The following is a 24,984-nucleotide window of genomic DNA, read 5'->3' as shown; positions in this document are numbered from 1 at the left end:
GAAAACATGCTCAATGTCGCTAACTATTAGAGAAATGCAAATCAAAACTACAGTGAGGTACCACCTTACAGTGGTCAGAATAACCATTGTTAAAAAGTCTACAAATAATAAATGCTGGAGAGGGTATGGAGAAAAGGGAACCCTCCTACACTGTTGGTGGGAGTGTAAATGGTATAGCCACTATGGAAAAACAGTATGGAGGTCCCTCAGAAAACTAAAAATAGAGTTGATATATGATCCAGCAATCCCACTCCTGGGCATATATCCAGAGAAAACCATAATTCAAAAAGATCAATGCACCCTAATGTTCATTGCAGCACTATTTACAATAGCCAAGATGTGGAAACAACCTAAATATCAACAGCTGAATGGAAAAAGAAGATGTGTTATGTATATATTGGGTGGGCCAAAAAGTACCTTCTGTTTTTTTAAGTAAAACTAAAAAACACATTTTTCATTTTCACCAAGAACTTTATTGAACTACGTATTCACCCTTTTGTTCCACTACGTTCTGCCATTTTTCAGGGAACTTCATTATTCCATCTTCCCAAAACTTTTTATCTTTTTGAGCAAAGAACTGTTCCAGGTGCCTTTTACAGTCTTCCAGGGAATTGAAGTTTTTTCCATTAAGAGAATTTTGTAAAGACCAAAATAAATGAAAATCCGAAGGTGCAATACCTGGCAAATATGGCAGATGAATCAGAACTTCCCAGCCAAGCTGTAACAGTTTTTGCCTGGTCGTCAAAGAAACATGTGGTCTTGCGTTATACTGATGGAAGATTATGCGTTTTCTGTTGACTAATTCTGCATGCTTTTCGTCGAGTGCCACTTTCAGTTGGTCTAATTGAGAGCAGTACTTGTTGGAATTAATCATTTGGTTTTCCAGAAGGAGCTCATAATAGAGGACTCCCTTCTAAACCCACCATATACACAACATCACCTTCTTTGGATGAAGACCAGCCTTTGGAGTGGTTGGTGGTTGTTCATTTCGCTTGCCCCACAATCTCTTCCATTCCACATTGTACAGTATCTACTTTTCATTGCCTGTCACAATTTGTTTTAAAAATGGAACGTTTTCATTACACTTCAGTAGAGAATCGCGTGTGGAAATATGGTCAAGAAGGTTTTTCTTGCTTAACTTATGTGGAACCCAAAAGTCAAAGCGATTCACGTAAACAAAGCTGGTGCAAATGATTTTCAGCACTTGATTTGGATATTTTGAGTATGTTAGCTATCTCCCGCGTTGTGTAACATTGATTGTTCTCAATTATCATTTCGATTTGATCGCTATCAACTTCAACTGGTCTACCCAACCATGGAGCATGGTCCAGCGAGAAATCTCCAGCACGAAACTTCACAAACCACTTTTGACATGTTCGATCAGTCACAGCACTTTCTCCACACACTGCACAAATCTATTTTGCTCTTCAGTTGTGTTTTTACCTTTCTTGAAATAATAAAGCATAATATGCCAAAAATGTTGCTTTTTTACCTTCCATCTTCAATATTAAAATGGCTACACAAAAATTCACCAATTTTGATGTCTTTTTTAAATGCACGTTGATACAACAGCTGTCACATACAGTCTAACAAAATTGATTAGAATGAAATTAAAGACAACTAAGAGCTACTAAAGCCATCTTGTGGAAAAAACTTAATGAACCTTTTGGCCCACCCAATATATATAAATATATATATATATATATATATATATATATATATATATATATATATATATATATAATGAAATATATATATACTTATATAATATATAAATGAAATACTACTCAGATTTTATATATATATAAAAGCTGAGTAGTATGTATGTATATACGTATATATGTATATATATATACACAATGGAATATTAACCATAAAAAGGAATGAAATAATGCCATTTGCAACAACATGGATGGACCTAGTGATTATCATACTAAGTGAAGTAAGTCAGACAGAGGAGGGCAAATACCATATGATATCACTTACATGTGGAATCTAAAATATGATACAAATGAACTTATTTACAAAACAGAAACAGACTCATGGATGTAGAAAACAAACTTATGGTTGCCAATGGGGGAAGGGGTGGGAGAGGAATAAATTAGAAGTTTGGGATTAGTAGATGCTAACTGTTATATATAGAATAGATAAAGAACAAGGTCCTACTGTATAGCACAGGGAACTATATTTAATATCCTGTAATAAACCATAATCGAAAAGAATATGAAAAAGAACACACACACACACACACATATATATATATATAATTGGATCACTTTGCTATACACCAGAAATTAACACAACATTGTAAATCAACTATACTTCAATACAAATTTTTTTTAAAAATAAGAAATACATTTTGTATGCAAAGTCTTTCCCAAAGTGAGCTCCATGGAGAGGAAAAGTTCTGTAAAATATTCCGTGACATAAAATGTGACCCCCTCATCCTACAGCTAAAGCCCTGAGAAGCTGGGAGTGCCAAGTTTAGGTTACAATAGGCAGGTTTGCTTCTAAAGTAAGCTTTACTTGGCCAGCACACGAATCTTGGTTTTCTTTTGTTTGTTTTCTTATACATTTGAATATTTTCAGTTCCATAGTGCTGACCATTCAAATGTGCGATTTCCATTTTCCCGCTGTCGCCCTCACCACTCAGTGACCCATTCCCACCAGATCCCACAGTTGTCACCTCTGCTGGGATCCTATGGACATTTGGTTCTGTGACTTCAGTCGGGTCTCCTGCCTCCTTGACCAGTAACTTTTCTATAGTGTCCTGTGGCCAGCTGTGGACATCAGCTGCTTCTCAAGGAGTCTTAACCCCAAGTCAGCCTCAAAGGCCAAGAGAGTCCTTTAGGTTCTCAAGGGACACGTGCAAAAGTCCAAGACTCAAAAATCTCATTGACTTAACTTAGAAAGCACAATTTTTCTTTCTGACCTAGCTTTTCTACTTCTAGAAACTTATCCCCAGGAAGTATGATCCAAAAAATATATGTGTAATGATATTTATCAGAGCACTGATTGAACACTAAAAAATTGGCAATCATTTATATGTCTAGCAATGTAGCACTAATCCACGATTTATACCCACTGAGAGATTATACAGCCATTTAAGATATACATGCTATAATCAGATATTTGTTTAATAACATATTAATGGCAGAGAGTTAAGTGGGAAAATTATGCCTTCTCTTGTAGTGAACCCAGTTTGCTTGGTACCCTGATCCCGCCACCCCTAGAGCTTTGGCTGTTTGCTCGGTAAGAATCCCAATGCTGCCACCAAGACCTATTTAGTCTCCTGACCCTGCCTGGTGTCTCAGTCTCCCCAGACAAGGCTGGGTTCAGGTTCAAGCCCATGGCTCCAACAGGCAGGTCTAAATCAAAAACCCCATGTATGGCACCTCCCACCACTTCCAGATCCAAATGAAGCACTTGAGCTGCTGGGTAGGACCTGCTTTCTCCAATGGCTGCCGGGAGAGGCTGGCAACAAAGCACAGAAATGCCAGGTACTTGATGTCCATGGGGCAAAACTTGACCAGTGAGAGGCAAGAAATTAGCAGGAGCCCTCAGGTAAGAACCTCTCCCTTCCAACCCCTAAGAGTGTTGTGAGACATGGAAGTCCCACACAGGCTGTTGGAAGACAGTCCACTGTGTCTTCCTGTGAGGCTCTCAATAGCCCAATAATGTACCACATTATATTTGCTTTTTTTAACCTCTTCTGCCTCCTTCCCCTTTTCCCTCACTGTTGCTTCCCTGGGATTGCACCTCCCAGGAAAGCCTTAGCAAATAAGCTAGGTACCTGGGCTAAAACAAACAAATATCTAAAAGATACTCTGTGTGTGTGCGTGTGTGTGTGTGTGTTCACACACATGCATATGAGCCTGTGTATGAGAGAGAGAGAATTGTGGTTTCAGGTGATTTTCACTTTCAAATTGTAAATTTTTGTATCGTTTTAACTATGACTATTATTACATTTATAATCTTTAAAGTTTATTTTTTTGAGAGTGTCAGCCACTGAATATTTTAACCGTCCCTGTAAAGGTTAGAAAACTGCAAAATTAGAGGAAGCACAGTGCACAAGATCACCCTCACTGCTGACACTAATTGCTAGTCTGGAGGATTCCCGAAATCCCCTGTAGGTTTGATAACTGGCTAGAAGGACTCAACAGAACTCACTGAAAACTGTTATGCTTGCGGTTATGGTTTATTACAGGGAAAGGATAAAATTAAAATCAGCCAAGCATGGGCGGAGGGATAAATTAGGAGTTGGGGGATTAACACACACACAATACTATATATAAAATAGATAACCAACAAAGACTTACTGTATAGCACAGGGAACTCTACTCAATATCTTGTAATAACCTATAAGAGAAAAGAATCTGAAAAAGAATATAGATAGATACATAGGTAGATAGATACAGAGATAGATAAAGAGATAGATACAGAGATAGACACAGAGATGGAGATGAGATATATACGTATGTATGTATAACTGAATCACTTTGCTGTACACCTGAAACTAACACAACATTGTAAATCAACGATACTTCAATTAAAATCAGCCAAGGGAAGGGGCTCATGGGCAGAGTCCAGGAAAAGTCCCAAGTACAGAGCTTCCATTTTTGTCTCTCTGTGGAGTCAAGAACAGCACTTCTTTCCCAACATCAACGTGTGACAATACGCACAGAGTATTGGCAACCAGGGATGCTCACCCAAGTCTTGGCGTCCAGATTTGTACTGGGGCTCCATCACATAGGCCTCACTGATTGCCGGTGGAGCTGGTCTGTCTCCAGCCCCTCTGGACCCCCAACCCAAAGTCCCCATCCTACCACATTGTTGCTATCCTGCTTGGCCCAAGGCCCCAGGAAAACAAAGATGCTCCTATCAGGCAGAACATTCCAAGGGCTTAGAGATCACCTCCCAGAAGCTGAGGACAAAGGCCAGATCTCGTTCTGGGCAGGGATAAATTCTCTGGTGCTCATCCCCTGTAAAATTTTAGCTCAGTGGTCCTCCAGTGCCTCCATGGTAAAGTCAGATCTTTGCAGACCCTTTAGGATCCATCCACTGCCTATCTCTCCGCTCAAGTGCATCCCTCCCAACCACACATGCCATCCTGGTCTGTTGCAAGCACTGCTCTCTCTCGCCTCCAGGTCCTTGCGTGGTCTATTTCCTCTGCCCTGAACATCTGGCTAACGCCACCTCACGCTCGGACACGCTGAGGTTCTGCTTCCGAAGCCTCAGATTCTTATACCCACAAAGCTTTCTTCTTCCTTGGAGGACATGTCTCAGGCCGCAACTCTCATGAAGGAATTCTCTTTGAAACATTGTTTCTTTGGGCAAAATAATGCCAGAAAGAAAATCGGTGCTAGTGATGGAAGTAAAGCATCTAAGAAATGATGGTTCTTAATCAGAAAATGGAAGTGTAGGAGAGATTACAGAGTGAAATATCAAATGTGGCAGCCTTTTGTGTCTACGCCTGTTACGTATTAGTCTCTTTCTGGAAAAGCAGTTCAGGAGTTAACTCGACAAGCAGTCCTATTGTTGCAAAAATTACACATTGAGTTAAAGATAAAACTTCAGTGATATTTAGAAGGACAGTTAACTATGGTGTATCAATATGCAGAGAAAACATGTAACTATCAATTGATTTAAATAATTTACTTACTTAATCTCTTCTTAGAACCCACTGTGCGTCATATAATCTTCCAAACCCTTTACAAATAACTTTTAAAATAGCTTATTTAATCCTTTTAACAATCCTATGAGGTTAGTACTAATATTAACCTTCATTTACAGAGGAGGAAACTGACACACAGAGAGGTTAGGTAACTTGCCCAGGGTCACACAGCTCATAAATGGTAGAACCAGGATGGGCATCTGCATTCTGATTCTATGGTAATAATGTGATTCACTAGAGTACAAACCCCCAGACACCAAGAACTGAGATTAATTTGCTCACTTCTATATTCCCTGTTATTAGCACGGTTCCTGATACCAAATAGATACTCAACAAAGGTTTATTGTTAATTGATTAATTAATTAACAGGACTAAATATTTTTAATGTCCATTAATTAATTAATCACACTAAGGGTTTAATACATGAAATATTTAATGGACATTTGAAGACATTAAATTATCTGCCCAGTCAAACGCACTCTATAATCTAGGGAATGTTTTGTGGCTGCAAGGGAAACAAATGAGTTAGGGATTCAGGGAAGGATCCATGGAAAGAAAAAGTTTGAGAGCCCTCTCCTAGAAAATGAGAGTTGGCAGATGACTTTCTGTGGTGAATATAGCTAAGATACAATTAAATAAATTTCTTGTTGAATTCTTGAGTATGCTCTCAGGTTCATTACTCAATGCCCATAAGGCTTAGATTGAGAGAATCACAGAATTTCAAAAGTGGAAGTGACCTTAGAGGTCATCAAATTTAACTTTCTCATTTTGCCATGTTTTCATAAAAAGAAGCCAAGACCCAGAGTGTTCCGGTGGCTGGCTTATGATTATCTCTCCCTCTATGTCGAAAGCCCCTTGTTCCCCTCTTCAGAACGTCCTGGTGCAATGCATCCTACAAGGCTCTTCTCAACCCACCCACCCCTATGTGGTCTTTCTTGCACCCTCGAAGCCACTGGAAGCCATTTATCTCCTTATAACTCCCGTAACATCCCGTTTTTAGCACTCTTTAATGCTTAGCTTTCTTCAGCAACTGAGTGTGTGTTTAATTTCCCCAGATGGGCACAGAGGTCAGCAAGCATTTGTTGAATGAATAAATCCAAGCTCCGTGTTGGCTGGCACAGCAGGACACGTCTGGCTTCACGTTCCATGATGCAATGCGCCAGCTCACTGGGGGCTGGAGCCCAGAGAACACTGGTGTGTGAACTTACACCCGTCCTCTAGGAAGTCAGTAAGTATAGGGGTTGGGATCATAAGCCTCAGAGCCTGGGCTCACGTCCTTTCTCCGTCACTCACTAGCCAAGTTATTTAGGCATTTACTCATCTGCCCTCCTTGTCTGTCAAATGAGGATGAAAATAAACTATATCTGCCCAAACGCACTCTATGAGGATAAAATGGATGATGTTATGTAAAGCACTTAGAACAGTGTTTAGCACATAGCGAGTGTTCAGTAGATGTTACCAAAAATAGAATTATTAGTTTCTTATTATTGTGCCTTGAATAAAGCCTGACATACAGTAAGTGTCTAATAAATGGTAACTGCTATTAGTTCCTTTGGCATCTAGAATCTTTGTCACTGTCTGCAACTACACCTCAGAATAGAACATTTCAAATCATCAGAAGAACAAAGAATACAGAATAGACTAAGGAAACTGCACCCCTCGAGGGGAAGTGGTAGGAAAGCCTACTGTGCAGGAAGAAATGTACATAACATAACTACTATAGACTCTTAAAAATTCCATAAAGTTGCATAAGCAATTAAAACACATTAGGGACCAATTCAGATGTGCTCCCAGGACCAAATAGTGTAATTATGTCACTGAACTAATATCATCATTTCCATTTAGCTGAAAGTGTTCTCAGGTCATAAACACAGTGGTTTGCGTTCTACCATTGCCGACTGCTATGAGTGTAATGGAGACTTAATGACCCAGCCAGTTTAATCAAAGCAAGGAATCTTCTTTCCAGAAGCTTCTGTCACTTACACTGTATGATCTAAACTTAAAATTATGGCACAGCTCAAACACAAGGCAGTATTCGTTCACCTTTATGAAGCTCTTAGCTCTGAAGATTTAAAATATACTGAACCAAGTACTTTGAACTCAGGGAAAAAATGTTTCCTCAAGTTAAGTAATGGGAGTCATAAGAGTTATGAGGCATTATTAACCTTTCCTGCCCTAGAACCACATTTCAGAGATGATGAAAGAGGACTTTATGTTCCACCCTCCACATAAGCTTTCTTTCCTCTGATTTTAAATATTAGTCTCAGATTCTTTTTTTTTTAATAGTAGAGCCGCTGTCTTTTTTTAAATTAATTAGTTAATTTTATTTATTTTATTTTTGGTTGCGTTGGGTCTTCATTGCTGTGCACAGGCTTTCTCTATGCGGCGAAAGGAAGCTACTCTTCGTTGCGGTGCACAGGCTTCTTTTTGCGGTGGCGTCTCTTGTTGCGGAGCACCGGCTCTAGGTGCGCAGGCTTCGGTAGTTGTGGCTCTCGGGCTCAGTAGTTGTGACTCACGGGCTCAGTAGTTGTGGCGCATGTACTTAGTTACTCCGTGGCATGTGGGATCTTCCCGGACCAGGGCTCGAACCTGTGTCGCCTGCATTGGCAGACGGATTCTTAACCACTGCGCCACCAGGGAAGCCCTAGTCTCAGATTCTTGTGGCCTGTGGGATAATGACAAGGTGCCCACATTTTATCACATTTTCTCATCTTTATCGTATTTCCTACATTTGGGCAAATAGTCTAACTACCCAGCCTCGTCAACAGCAACAGGGGTCTCAGCACCTCAGGGGGACCTCACAGACCACCACCATCCTGCCCTTTCCTGCTCTTTGCATCAGCTTTGACAGAACAGGTAAATCCATGGCTGTAAGAAGGTCTTTGCGTCCAGGTTTATAGGTCTGCTTGACACGTGAGCAGCACTTACAGTCAGAAGACAGAAACAGAAGTCCTTCCCAGACACAGCTTCTTTAGCAGGGCATTTTGTGAAAAGAAATGAGACCATTTGGGGCTTCCCTAGTGGTGCAGTGGTTAAGAATCCGCCTGCCAATGCAGGGAACACGGGTTCGAGCTCTGGTCCGGGAAGATCCCACGTGCCATGGAGCTACTAAGCCTGTGCGCCAAAACTACTGAGCCTGCGCTCTAGAGCCCACAAGCCACAACTACTGAGCCTGTGTGCCACAACTACTGAGCCCATGTGCCTAGAGCCCATGCTCCCCAACAAGAGAAGCCACCACCATGAGAAGCCCACGCACTGCAACAAAGACCCAATACAGCCAAAAATAAAAACAAATAAATAAATAAATTTATTTAAAAAAAAAAAGAAATGAGACCATTTGACTCCATTGTTAAGCAGCACTATAAGTGCCTATAAGAATCCCTGCCTTCCTGTTCTTGAAGAGGGAAGTTTCATTGTGAGAGACATTCTTGATGTATTTCTGTCTAAATTTTATTTGAAGATAATTCTTTTGCACTTGTAGAAAGTTTCTTTTATCTTCGTTGAAGGGAAATCAGCCCTGTTGTATTATGCTATTTTTTTTTAAATAGGAGGGATGTTACCTATTGCTTGGACTTTCATAGGAACCTGATATTCCTGTGAATAAGATAATTAGAAGGATATAACTGAGTAGCAAGTGAATTGAAACATCCTAAGGGTGCATCAGCGTGAGCTGGTTAAGTGAATGACGGCATTCACACAATGGAATATTATAAAGCAATTTCAAAGAATGAGACAGTTCTTGTATTAATATGGGATATTCTCCAATACAACATATTATGAAAAAAGCAAGGTCATAAACAGTGGATAGAGTAGGCTACAATTGGTGGGGGTATTTTCAAAGGAGAGATAGGTCCTTATATTTACCTATACACACACCTTCACTGCAAAAATCCACTAGAAATTTATAACAGTTTCTGTCTCTGGGGAGGTAACCAGAGAACTAGTGGACTGTGGAGAAAGAGAGATATACTTTTTTACTGTATATTTCATTTATTTTTACTGAGCTCTACTATTCTATTGAGAGAAAGAGAGAGAGAGAAATACATTTTTTGGTATCATTTTTTTTAGATTCCACATATAAGCGATATCGTATGACATTTGTCTTTCTCTGTCTGGCTTATTTCACTTAGTGTGATAATCTCTAGGTCCATTTGCTGCAAATGGCAAGAAAAAGATACAATTTTAAAAAAGGTTATTTCTACCAATGATGTTAGAACAATTGTCAGCCATACACAAAAAATAAAACTTGACCTATATAAAGACTAATTCAAAGTGAATCAGAGATCTAAATATAAAATACAAATGATAAAACTTTTTAGAGGAGGGGACTTCCCTGGTGGTCTAGTGGTTAAGACTCCACGCTTCCAATGCAGCGGGCGCGGGTTTGACCCCTGGTCAGGGAATAAGATCCCACATGCCACACAGGGTGGCCAAAAGATTTTTAAAAAAAAATTTTTTTAGAGGGAAGCCATCAAAACCTGGGTAAGATGAAGACTTCACAGAAATGACACCAAAATCATTATGTTAAAAATAGATAGAACTTCAGCAGGTGTTGGAAGAGGAGGTATTTGGCTCTTGTTCCCACTCAACAATAATAATTTGACAGGCATCCACAGACAAAACATTTAAAAAATTGATAAATTGAATTTTATTAAGATCTAAGATTTGTCCTTATTCAAAGCTACTGTCAATAGAATAAAGAGACAAGCTATAGACTGGAAGAAAATATGTACAAATCACATGCTCAATAAAGTACTTATATCCAGAATATAAAAGAACTCTCAAAACTCAACAGTTAGAAAGCAAACGACCCAATTTTTTAAATGGGAAAAGGACTTGAACGACACTTTACCAGAGACTATTTGCAGATGGTAAATAAGCACATAAAAGATGTTTACCATCATTAGCCATTAGAGAAATGCAAATTAAAACCATAATGAAATACCTATACACCTACTAGAAGGACTAAAATGTTTAAAAATAATGACAATAAGAACTGCTGGCAAGGATGTGGCTCAATGACAACTCTTATACATCGATGACAGGAATACAGACTGGTACAGTCACTCTGGAAAACAGCTTGGCAGACAACTGAAGTTAGATATTCAAATGAAGTTAAATTTTATCATTTGACCCAACATTCCCATTCCTGAGTATTTGCCCGAGAAAAAAATGAAAACTTATGCTCACACAAAAACCTGTATTCATGGTTGCTTTATTCGTGAAAGCCAGAAGCTAGAAATATTCCAAATATTGTTCACTAGGTGAATTGATAAAGTGTGGCACATCTGTACAATGGACTATCACTCAGCAGTAAAAAAGAAAAAAGAGACAAACTATTGATACATGGGACAACTTGGATGAATTGCAAAGACATACTGCACGAGAGCAGCAGTCTCAAAGGTCTACATATTGTACAAGCCCATTTATTTGACATTCTCAAAAAGACAAAATTATAGTTATGGAAAACAGATCAGTGGTTGCCAGGAATGACAGGTAAGGGGAAGGTATCACTATAGAAGGAAAACATGATGACATTTTGGGGGAGTAGTGGAACTGTTCTATATACTGATTATGGTAGTGGTTACATGAAGATATGCATGTGTCAAAACTCATAGAACTGTACCAAAAGAAAAAAATTTTTAATTTACTGTATATTTTAAAATTATTTTTTAATAATTTTTTTTAAAGAAAGGTGAGTTCCAGCTTCCAGTACTAGTGGAGTAGTTTGGTAAAACTAAGACACTGTTACAATGTTCCTATATTATATATAAAGTAGTGAATTGTTAAATCTAAGTTGATTGTGATAAATTAATGTAATCCCTACAGTAACTACTAAAAAAAGAAAAATTAAAACAGCAAAAATGCCTAAAGAAGAAACAAAAGAAATATTGTATTAACTCACAAGATGTCAAGAAAGGAGAAACAGAGAAACAAAAAGCAAACGAGACAAATAGAGAACAAATCGCAAAATAACTCACCTAAATCCAACTGTATCAATAAGTATATTAAATGTAAATGAACTAAAAACTCTAATCATAAAATAGAGATTCTCCAGCTGGATAAAAAACTAAGACCCAAGTATATGCTGTCTACAAAGGAGTTATTTAGTAGTTTTTTAAAAGACACAAATAAGTTGAAAGTAAAAACATGAAGACAGCATATACCATGCAAACACTAATCATAACAAAACTAGAGTGGCTACATTAGTATCCAACAAAACAGATTTCATGACAAGAAACATTACCAGAGATAAAGCAGAGCATTTTATAATGATAAAAAATGTCAACATAGCAGGCAGGCATAACTGTATCCCTAATAATGGAGCTTCAAAATACATGAAACAAAAGCTGATGCTAAAATAATGAGATGTCCATCGACAGATGAATGGATAAAGAAGATATGAGATATATATAGATATAGATATAGATATAGATGTTAGAATATTACTCAGCCATAAAAAATAATGAAATTCTGCCATTTGCAGCACCATGGATAGACCTAAAGAATATTATGCTTAGTGAAATAAGTAAGTCAGACAGAGAAAGACAAATAATGCATGATATCACTTACATGTGGAATCTAAAGAAATAATATAAACAAATGTATATAGCAAAATAGAAAGAGATTCACAGGTGTAGAAAACAAACTAGTGGTTACCAAAGGGGAGAGGGAAGGGGGAAAGGGCAAGTTAAGGGTATGGAATTAAGAGATACAAACTACCGTGTATAAATTACATAAGCAACAAGGATATACTGTATAGCACAGGGAATTATAGCCATAATCTTATAATAACTTTTAATGGATTATAATCTGTAAAAGTACTGAATCACCATGCTGTGTACCTGAAAGTAATATAATATTGTAAATCAACTATACTTGAATTAAAAAAAAATAAGTTAACATAAACTTTTTTTAAAAAGGAGAAATAGACAAAGCCATAATCAGAGATAGAGATTTTAATACCTCTAAGTAATTGATAGAACAATTAGAAAAATCAGCAATGATACAGAAGATCTGAATGGCACTCTAAAACCTCTGACCTAATAGACATTTACAGAACACATATTTAAGAAGTGTGTGCTGCAAAGTTTATACATTTTACCCCCCCTCCAAAAAAAAAGTAAGTGTGGAGGAGAATGGGTATAATTACTAATGAAAAAAATTATGGATGAATGTTCATAATTGTTGAAACTAGGTGATGGGTACATTGGTGCGTATGTATGTATGGTGTGTATGTATGATTGGTACATTGGTGCGTATGTATGATTCTGTTTACTCTGTATATGATTGAAATTTTGTGTAGTAAAAGCTAAAAATTAAGTTTAGGTCAGAATACATGGCCTTTAGCAGATGATTTTTTTCTTTTCCATTATGGTTTATCATAGGATATTGAATATAGTTCCCTGTGCTATACCCTAGAGCCTTGTTGTTTATCCATTCTGTATATAATAGTTTGCATCTTAGCAGAAGACTTTTTAACTTTGTACACACACAAAGGCACGCTGACACTGATGGTAGAACCTCAGGGACCAAATGTGGCGTGAACAGTGGCACAAGCCTGCTCCCTTGCCTGTTCCCTTTATCTCCTTAGATCTCCCCACCCTCCAGGCACACCACATGCCCTCAGCATCCATTAGATTATTCATTACCATTCCCCCAAACTCCTCCTACTCCTCTCCACAGGGCTAAATCCTCCTCATCCAACTCAACCCCACTTCCCCTGAGGACCTCTCTACTCACTCATCCTACTTCACCATGTGAAGATGTTGCCCAGAACTTTCCATGACACTCACCTGGCATTCAACACTTATCGTCCAGTATGGCTAACTTTCCTTCATTAAACCTCATAGTTCCAAAAATGGACACAAACTATAAAAATTGTCAGAATCTCCACATTCTGGATAGAAAGCAGCCATTTTGTTTTGGCAAACACATTGGTGAACTCTTCCCTTAGACAAAGATGGCTCCCTAAACCCAGGCTAGAGAGAGTAGGTCACGAAATAGAAAGTTAACTAGGAACAGAAATCTCCTGTCTACCCCTAGGTTAGCCTTAACACTGTAGTAAAAAACTCCCACCCCAGCTAGGGAGTGGAGGAGCCAGGTCTGTGTCCACCCTCATGGCACAGGTTTGGGGGAGAGAAGAGCAGGAAAAGGGACCCACATCGCAAGAGGCAAGCAAGACACATCTCTGAACTCTGCTCCTTCTTGCCTTCCCATCTCAGAGTTTCTCCCTTTTTCTTTACTGTAGCAGCTAAGCTTTGGTTAAAGCAGCTTAAAGTCTCCATTTCTATTTTGATAATATGAAATCTTCCATATTGGACCATAAAATATTGATCACGCTCACTTCTGAAACAGACTCACACATCAACCCTTTCCAAACAAGCTTGGAGAACACCCTGACCTCACGGGTCATCTTCAGCCTATGCTTAGCTTTAGGAAGCAACAAAAATCATACCAAGAGAAAGAAAGAAACATTTGTATCATGCACCCCGTCAAACCTAAAAAAATATGTATATAAACATTTATGAAAATATGAAGGAAAAATATGAAATACATGACCATTTCATTTTTTAAAACTTCCTGGAACAGTATGAGTGTAGATGGTCCTCACCTTGCATGGTGGTGCACATTGGGACCATGCAAAATCAAGGACTGCCTGTACCCTTACTTAGTAGTTTATGACCCCTTAAAATTGGGAGCAAAGGGAACTTTTTGATTAAAGACAGGTGAGTAAACCTACTTCTCCCACTCCTTTCAAGGTCACCCCAAATAACCTGAAAATGAAGGGAAAGCCTCATCTTAAAATGGACAGGGAAAGAGCCACAACTCCAAAGCACAAAAGGATGCATGCCTGCAGGGTGCTGTAAAACATGGTCAAAAATGGGGAAGACGCCAAGAGATAAGGCACATCTTCAGATTTTAAGCTATCACCAATGCCCATAAAAGTTCGTCATGGTCCTGAAAGGCTACTCTCTTCATCAGCCTTTGATTAGATCTGTGAATAGGGTAGATCATGCTAGAAGCAAACCAATTAACTGATGGTCTGAAAAGGTCAATGTAAAGGAGAAACCACGAAGAGACACCACATTCATTTATGAAGGACATGGCATTTGACCTGAGGGAGAGATTGCCTGAGAAAAAGAGGAAGGGGATGCAGTCTGACCAGATTATGAAACAGAGAGGCTATGGCTAAGGACTTTATAAAAGTCCACTGACTTTATGGTTGCTGAAAATTGAGAGTATTTCTCTTTCATCTCAAAGATCACAGGTGCAATGGACTGAATGTTTATGTTCCCCCAAAATTCATGTGCTGAAATCTCATCCCCAAGGTGATGGTATTAGGTGATGGAGTCTTTGGGAACTGCTTAGGTCATGAGGGTGAAGCCCTCATGAACGGGATTAGTGTCCTTATGAAAGATCCCCTGCCTCTTCCACACTGGGAGGACACAGGGAGAAGCGCCATTTCTAAGCTGGAAGGCGAGCTTTCGCCAGACGTCGCATCTGCAGGCACTGTGACCTTGGATTCCCAGCCTCCAGAATTGTGAGAGATAAATGTTTGTTGTTTATAAGCCACCCAGTTTATGGTATTTTTATTACAGCAGCCAAAGTGGACTAAGACAAAGGCAACCTGATTCTCTGATAAGAGATCAAAGAAGAGAGAAAGATTCAAACAGATATTATAAGGCACCAGGAGAAGATAAGCAGGTTGGAAGATCTAAGAAAAATAAAAACATTTACAAATTCAAATCAGTACATCAACTATACTTCAATTTTTAAAAATCTTAAAAATAAAAATAAGTAGTTTGGGGTGGAGGGATAAATTAGGAGTTTGGGATTAACATATACACATGACTATATATAAAATAGATAATCAACAAGGACTTACTGTATAGCATAGGGAACTCTACCCAATCCTCTGTAATAACCTATATGGGAAAAGAATCTGAAAAAGAATGGATATACGTATATGTCTAACTGATTCACTTTGCCGTACACCTGAAACTAACACAACATTGTAAATCAGTTCTACCTCAATATAAAATAAAAACTAAATTAAAAAAGAAGGCACTACTGCTTTCACAATTCATAAAATGCTCACAAAACCTCATAACATAAATAAAACATCTAAAAATTTCCAATGTAAAAAAATTTTTAATTAAAGAAAAGTTTTTAAGTAGTTTGGGAGCCCAGTGTTATAGGGTTGGAAGTTACTCAAGCCCCCTACATGGGGAAAAAGAAGAATTTAAATCATATTGGAAACAACCAAAATTAGTGTTCAGAAATATAGCTGGGGCAAAACAAAATGCGAAAAATAAAGCTATAAACTTATCAGAGTTCTGCCTTCTGGTCATACAGACTAAGCCTCATGTTGGTTGTAATAATTATAAACTCTGGACAAAAATCTTTAACATATAATTTTTGGAGGCACTGGAGAGCAACCAAAATTAGGCAGAAACTGGAGGTAGTTCAACCCTTGAAAGAAAGGAGTCACAGGGGGTGTGATCCACGTTTAATTGCTTTTCCTTCCAGAACACTCTGCCCCGCATGGTGGGGGTCCCTTAGCTCTCAAGGAAAGTCACAACCTGTTGGCGAGAGGAATCGGGAGAAATTCGGGGCTGCCAAGCTGTAAGAAATTAAGGAGGAAATCCAATAAAGGAGGGAGGCACAGAAAGGGGAGCTCCGTGACTGAATAATCTCACCTCCAAATCATTGGCTGGCCCTGAACTGTATATGTGACCAACGGGACTCCAAGTAGAGGGGGGGACGGCAGGAAAGCTGAGTGCTGGGCAGGGATTTCTGTTCCCACCAGGAAACAGTTTGGAATTTCAGTGACCAAGTTAAGGGCACTGGGTAATCACCCAGGTTTCTAGTGAAGCCCCAGAAAGGCCAACCCAGAGTCAAGTCCACATCCCAACCAATGGCGCTGGGAAGCTGGACCAGAGGGTCTCATGGTCCAGGTCATCGTATTCCAGCTGCCAGGGTCAAAGGACAAAGCCGAGGCCAGGCCAGAAGATGGACATACAGCCAGGGTCCCTGTGAGTGTCCACCTGCCGAGGCTTGTGTCACAGGAGGGTCCAGGTGCACTGAGGAGCCCCACCCTCATTCTAGAACCTTCTTTCCCCTGATGCTTCTCCTTGGCTTTGCTTCTCTCTGATGCTGTCTTGCTCTCCATTCTCTGAAACTCAGACACTTGGCTTATCCTCTTTCCAGGATTTATTGAGCAACCCCTGTGCCGGGCCCTGTGTTGGCTGCTGGGTTTCTTCCCGCTGGTTCTTTTCAGCTCCAAGCTTTCATTTGGATCTTCCCTTCTGACAAGACACCATCCGCCTTTGGCGCCTCAGTGCCAAATCCTTACATGCAGCCTGAATCCTTGGCAAGGGCAGAGCCAGAGATGACGTTACATGCGTTTAAGGTGCAAGGGACATCGTTTCCTGGTGACATGTGTGAACCCCAGTCATGACAAATGCGTTGCATAATGGATGCGTCCGCTCCTCCGCTGGAGGTTTGCCAAGATTGTTTTTTTCTTCCACACGCACATCCTTCCCATTACATACCAGTCAACTGGGGATCTTTCCATGAATTGTAACACTCTATCTTAAAGACCTTTTTCCGTGATGAGTACAGACTGGAGAAAGGGGTCTTAGAGCTTTCTGAAATCCAGCATCTCTGATGACTTTTAAATGTGTCTACATGGCTTCACTCTTAAGAATCAGAAAAATACATTTTTCTGGGACAAACTTCACTCATTGATTAATTCAAATGTCTGTGCTCTGTTCACAGGAGATTGATTCAAAACGCTACAAGACAAATGTTAATTATGGACTTAGCTCTGTGGCCCTGGGCAAGCTATATACTTACCTGCTGTGAGTTTCTATTTCTTCTATAAAATGGGAATAAAAATGTCACATACTTGATAGAGGTGTTTGACAAATAAAGAACGTATGGGAGTATTTAGCCCATGGCTTGCTCAAAGGAATCAGTAAAAGCTAGCTGTCGTTTCAGGTTTATCTCTATTCACAGGGCTGGTGCAGGAGAGAGCAGGGATTTGAACCTACGACCAGGGCTCAGAACCTTGTTATACTTTCTGTAGACATAAAGCCCTCTGTCCTACGCCTAGCACTCGGGAAACACAATAAATCATAGTAACTGTGGTTCTGAACCAGGTTCTACACTAGCAGAGGTTTACAACTGTACCTAAATAAATATACAGATGCACAAAGACTGCAAAATGAAAAAAAAAAAATTAGAATAATGAATTATGGCTTTTTCCTTCTCTTTTCCCTTAATTTTATGAAATTAAATAAATGAACACTTTGGAGGAAAAAAAAAACATTTGTAGTTACAGGTTAAGTGGAACGAGATACAGGGATTCTGGGAGGGGGCAGGAGCAACCCCAGAAACAGTGACAGAACTGTGACACCCAATATATCTGGACAAAACTAAAATTCAAAATGATACCTGCACCCCTATGTTCATAGCAGCCTAAATGTCCATCGATAGAGGAATGGATAAAGAAGATGTGGTACATATATACCAAGGAATGAAATACTGCCATTTGCAGCAACATGGATGGACCTAGAGATTATCATATTAAGTGAAGTAAGTCAGGAAGAGAAAGACAAATACCATATGATATCACTTACATGTGGAATCTAAAATATGACACAAATGAATTTATCTACGAAGCAGAAACAGACTCACAGACATAGAGCACAGACTTGTGGTTGCCTGGGGTGGGGGGAGGGAGGGATGGATTGGGAGTTTGGGATTAGCAGGTGCAAACTATTATATAGAGAATGGATAAACAACAAGGTCCTACTGTATAGCACAAGGAACTCTATTCAATATCCTGTGATAAACTATAATGGAAAAGAATATGAAAAAGAAAATATATATATGTATAACGGTGTCACTTTGCTGTACAGCAGAAATTAACACAACATTGTAAATCAACTATACTTCAATAAAAAAAAAAAAAAAAAACAAGCACTGTGATACCCAAAAGAAAGCTAAGGGGAAATACAGGTATTTGGTCCAAGTCCACAATCATCACGATTCTAATAGGTGACCCCTCTCTAGATAAGTTAACATACAAAGCATTTAAAACAACAACAATCTCTGCCCACTTTTTTTTGAAAGTTTGAGAAATGTGCCAGTTTGGAGACAGGCAACAATAATAAAGAATTAAACATCATTTCCCATTTTTTCACTGAGTTGCTATGGCCAGCTCTCATTAACAGTAAACTAGAATGAAGCCTTGTAAGAAAAAAAAAAATGGATTAATAATTAAAAAAAAAAAAAGTTTAGCTCTCTTAAGGGTCAGAACCAATAGATCCTGAGACCTAGGATCCCAATGGCACAGACCACATCTTTTTGTGTCCCCAAAATCCTGAAATGCTTCCCATTTCTTGACAAGTGTGTGGCACCACACGGCCCCTACTCACGAAGCATCTCCTCTGTGCTGGGCAGGCACTGCGCTAAGTTCTTCTCTGACAAGTTTCTTATCACACAGTCGCAGTGATAACTAATGTTGGGGCCAGGATTCAGACTCAAGCTGGTCTGATTCCAACATGGGTGTCCTTACCCGCACCCCAGAGCTACACCTGCCCCTTAGTCTCACTTCTGTTATTACAACAGATCAGCCCCCAGCAGCATCTGTGCCTTCCTCCCTCTTTTGTTTTGCTTCAGTTGTTCTCTCTGCAAAAATGCCCCCCCGCCAGTGGGATGATCGATGTTTACTCAACTTATTGTGATGATCATTTCATGATGTATGTAAGTCAAATCATTATGCCTATACAGTGCTGTATGTCAGCTATAGCTCAATAAACTGGAAGAAAATCAACGCTACCCCACCAAGTCTGTTGAGAGCCATTCTTCCTTCAAACTAACCCTCACAGGCTACTTATCCCCTCCAGACAGAGATTTCTGCACTCCCATCCCACCTCCCACCACCCGTTCTCCCTGACCGTGCCCGCATCTGTTTTTCTACACCTGATACACCTGCCACCTCTCTTAAGGAAACCAGAAGGGTATATGGAGTTTCATGGGGTCCTGGAAAGTTCTTGGGCTTTCCCACCAGAGCTGGAAGCCAGTTCTGCTTCTCCTTCACTATGTGATGTTGAGTAAACTCCTCAGAATCCCATCTGTAAAATAGATGCAGCCACTCCCACTCAGAAGGGTTCCCATGAGGGTTTAGTGGGATGAACCAAGCGGCCCAGAGGCCCCATGAGCCCTGCTTCCTTCTGCCTCCCCACTGACAGCCCTCCTACATCTGCCTCGTCTGGTGGTGAGTTGGTATTTCTCTTGCTACCTGGTTAACTTGTGTGACACACATGGACAGATCATAGGTTACTCATCATGCCTTTCCTGCTCAGCCCAATACATAGTAGGGCCTCTCTGACTACCTGTCAAACTGGATGAAATGCACATCTCCCCCAGAACATGGAAAACCAGTCACATCACCCTCGTTTATTCAGTCTGGATCTCATAACATACATTTTTAATACAATAAGAATTATTCAGAGTTGTTAACATTTAGAAACAGTCTTTGCAACGAACTTCTAAATCTTTAGTAAGAGCTATGTTTACATAAATATTTATTGAGTTTAAGGCTTTCAGTGTATATTGTAAACAACACTGCCAGGCATAGTTCTTATTATTGCTCAGGAGAGACTGAATTTAATTGTTCATATTCTGTTCTTAGTTATTAAGGATACAGCACCCTGACCGGGTATCTCTGGAGCCACCAGCAAATAGAAGCAAGTAAAGAAAGAAGAAGAGCAGGACTTCCCTGGTGGCACAGTGGTGAAGAATCTGCCTGCCAGTGCAGGGGACACAGGTTTGTGCCCTGGTCCGGGAAGATCCCACATGCCGTGGAGCAACTAAGCCCGTGTGCCACAACTACTGAGCCTGCGCTCTAGAGCCCGTGAGCCACAACTACTGAGCCTGCGTGCCACAACTACTGAAGCTCGTGCGCCTAGAGCCCGTGCTCCGCAACAAGAGAAGCCACCACAATGAGAAGCCCGTGCACCTCAATGAAGAGTAGCCCCCGCTCGCCGCAACTAGAGAAATACCACGCACAGCAACAAAGACCCAACACAACCAAAATTAAAAAAATAAATAAAATTAAACCTTTAAAAAAAAAAAAAGAAAGAAGAAGAGCATGATTCCAGGATCCTTGGTCAACATTATCACTCACCAGCCATGGACGAGTCCATCAATCCATCTAAGCATTTATTTCCCATCTGTAAAATGGGGATGATTTCAGCATTGCCCTCAAGCAATGTTGTAAGAATCCAATTAAAAACCATATGCAAACATGTTTGCTAACAGGTAAGAAATGCAATGTTACTAAGAATTACTGACAATGCGCTACTGGGGCTGTTCACCAAACGTAGATAGCTCTGAGCTTCCTGGCTATCGAGTCTCAAGGGATAACCATAGTTTACATGGTTTTTTGATGTTTAGTAAGAGGAAGCTTAACAGTTCTTTCAAAAAGAAACTCTAAGGCTCTGCTGAGGGGAATTTGGCATCTTGACACACACAGGAGACCAGCAATTTCCTAATGAATGATGTGTTCAGGGCTGTTTTGGAAGGAACAGAGACCTTCCTCCTGGGAATATTTATCCCAAGAAGGTCTGATGACAGCTGAGGACATCAGGCTGGATTGTCACTCAGGGGAGGGGTTCCCAGGCAGCCAGATTTACTGCTCCTTGCAAAGCCTTTTTTTGGGGCTTGAGACTGTCTCAAAATGATAAATGGCTTCATTATCTATAGACCCTCCACAAGGCAGGAAAGAGAGAGAGGGAAAAAGCAAGAGAGGAAGAGAGAAAGAGAAAGGACATTTAAGATATCAGCTTCACCTACTCAAAGATCAAAGAATCCCGGATCCTTGGTTTCCCAAAACTGTTTCATCTTACAAGCTAGAAAGAGATGAAAATCTTTACTAGAGTACAGTAGTTCACCAAGAGAAAAATGCTGAACTAAAAATATTGGGTTGGCCCAAAAGTTCGTTCCGGTTTTTGTAAGATGTTATGGAAAAACCCGAACGAACTTTTTGGCTAACCCAATACTTCCTTGTTCCAAAGTTAATTATTAAGCCACAATTTTTTTATCAGTTAGCACAACCCTCATTTATCTGATGCTCAATATTCAGCAAATATTTATTGGGCATCTATTATAGACCTAAGGATATTATTATTGATAAAAGCATATAATAAAAATAATAGCAGGCATTTACTCAGTGCTTTCTATGAGCCAAGGGAAAATTCTGGATATTCATGGTCAAAACAATACAGTCTCGGCCACCGCCCTGGAGAAGCGAAGCCTTTCCTCTTCCCCCTACCAGGATTTAGGAAGCAGGGGTCCTGGTGTCCCCCCTGGGGAGAGAACCAGGAGAACACTGAAGGCTAGGAAGATATGAAAGTGCATCTCTTATCAAAGGGTAGTATGGCCCCGTCTGCAAGATCAAAAATCACCACAGGAGAAGTGAAGACATTCGAGAAGGAGAGGTGAGGATGACTTGTCCTGGGAAAGTGGAGATTCCAGTACCGACCCCACCTGCTTGCAAAAGCAAGTCTACAGCCAAGTGTTTCTCGTTCAAGTCAACTGTTGCAAACATGCACCTGCACATCTGGAATCTTCTATCTGACCTGACCCTACTGGGTCCAAATCGTCATCTGCTTCCTAAATGCCCCTCCCCTTGTGCTCTGCAAACAGCCAGAGAGCGTCCTGGATTGCAAGTCTGACTCGTCACTGCCCCCACTTGAAATAAACCCGTGGTGTGTCCCCAGTGCCCTCAGGATAGAGGCGGGCTCTTCACAAGTCTGTTCCCACCAACCTCCCCAGGTTCCGCTTCCTTCATCACCCTCAGACCCACTCAGTCCTCAGAGGTTCCCTCTGGACCCTCACCTCCCGGCCCAGCATAGCCTCATCCAGTCCCCTCCTCCCGCTTCACCCGGCTCACCTCTCATCCCTTTAGCCTCTGGGTCACATTCATGGAGCAGCTCCATCCCTATGGGGTTCCCCCACACTAACTATCGTTGCTCAACTGCTGTCTCACGCCCTGCCCGGCTGATGTTGACAATAACAGCCCCATGGTGGGCTCCTAATGGAGGCTCGGGAATGTTGGCAGAATGAATATATTAAAGACGAGAGGTAGAGGGCCACCTAAGAAGCCGCTCCTGACCCAGTCTAGACCAACACCAGAGCAGGTGGAGAGCCATCCCAGGTCCACCAGTTCGTCACCTCTGCCTGGGGGCCAGCCGACTACAGACACGGCTTCAGTGAAAGCGCAAGATGGGAAAGCCCTGGCCAGTTCTCTTGGGGCCACTCACCGTGATGTTCCTCTCTGATCAAGTCAACACGAAACGATAATCAATCTCCTCTCTGGTACCATCGCTTTCTTTGAGATGAGTGCTGTCACTGTATTTTAATTGTCGGTGGACTATTTCAGAGTATCTTCCCTCGTGAGCTCTGAGATAACTATCCGCAGAATAACAGAATATAAATTCTAGGTCCACAGGGTTTGAGGGGGGGTTTTTGGCCACATTTCTGAAATCAAGTGATTTTTCCTTCAGTGACATATAGCTCAGTACAATCTTTCACTTACGTTGCAAAATACTCCTCCGAATTTTGACGTTGAGGGTGCACAAGTGAAAATCATGGAACTGAAAGGCCGTAGCTTGACATGCAATCACCGGAAGCCACCTCCCCCTCACACATGCGCACCACACACTCCAAGGATCTGAAGCCTCCTGGGCAAGACTTGATGCCCAATTTGGTGAACCTGGCAAGTTTCACTGGGGATCTCAAGGAAAATGGATAGACTCACTCTCTGAATAGGATCAAAACATCTAAGCAGAAAATACCAACAATGCTTTGTTTCCACCAAACTTAGCCCCTGGGGAAATTACACTTGGATGATTTACGGAATGTGGGTCTTTAGCTGCCGTACACTTTGCAGTGCCAACAAAGACAACAATAATATATAATTGATTCCACTTGGATCTCAGCGAGTCAATAAAGAACTTTGTTTATACATAATTTTGTTGGGCAAATCTCCCAGATGGTACTGAAATGTTGCATTTTTAAGATGTTGAGTTTGGTCCAGGAGGATCATAAATTATAAAGATAATGTGTCTTTTGTATCGTTACAGTCATCTAATTGTAATCACAATTATAGTCACTGTAAACTCTAACTACCTTCTATTTTAGTATTAAGCACGACATTTTTTTAAAGCTTCATTTATTTAAGAGCCAAAAGTCAAAATAAGGGCTCCAGAATCCCAGAGCTCCACCTGCTAACACAAGGGCAATTTTACAGATTAAAACCTATCATGAAAATAAAAATTTAACATTTTCATAATAGGAATTAACAGCAGTACAAACATAAACTCTCCAATAGGTTTTAGGTTAACTTTCTCACTCTCTAGAAAGAGGCTTTAGCTAGGTTCCTAGGAAACTAACTCTTCATCTCTGCAATAATTTTCTACTCTCTGAAACATGTAATTTATGCTTTTATTAAAGATAAAATTATGGTTCTCTCTCTTATTGCTGCATCACATAAAAATGCTTGAACAGATTAACACAACATTGGGAGGGTAGGTTTGGGATGTCGTGATTTAAAATATAAGGTGTCAGCTTAGGAAATGCCTGGTGGGGGCGGGGGGGGGTGCGGCCCTGGTGGGTGCATTTCACAGAGCCTGGCAGGCGTCCCAGAACAGCTGAGACTGGCACCCCTGCCCACCCCATGTGACTCCCTTCCAAGAGAGAGACAGTGCCTGCATACTAAGACACTGTAGACAGAGGAAGCAAGCAGTTGGTTCAAAAACAAGCCCCCAAATGGAAAATTACCCAGGCCGAGGCTAACAATTGCCGGCATTAGCTTATAATTGAGCTGCTTCTCCCAAGGGCAACGCTGCATCACCTGCTCCAGGTGAGAGGCCTCCGGGATTTAGGTATCAGAGGATGGTTAATGATTCTCTCAAGTCGTGGCAGGAAGCCCAGCTGGCTTCAGAACAGATGGGAGGACATTCAGGGCAGAGGAGGGGGACCTGGAATAAGGGACCAGAGAGGCAGTTCTCAGACCTGAGTCAGTGTCCCAATCATTGCAGGACACATTAATCACAGAGGGCCAGGCTGGACCCCGAAATTCTTATCTGAGGGCTTGGGATGTGGTCTGAGTAACTGCAGTTCTAGCAGGTCTCCAGCTTCTGTTACTTACTGGTCCAGAAACCGCACGGGGAAAACCCCAGCACGAGAGCCTCATGCTTCAGGGCGGTCCTTACCTGGACCCAGAGCAGCAC

Source organism: Balaenoptera musculus, chromosome 16 (genome assembly GCF_009873245.2).
Source record: "Balaenoptera musculus isolate JJ_BM4_2016_0621 chromosome 16, mBalMus1.pri.v3, whole genome shotgun sequence".
Lineage (NCBI taxonomy): Eukaryota > Metazoa > Chordata > Mammalia > Artiodactyla > Balaenopteridae > Balaenoptera > Balaenoptera musculus.
The sequence above is the reverse complement of the archived record's forward strand: the minus strand, read 5'-3'. Positions refer to the sequence as shown.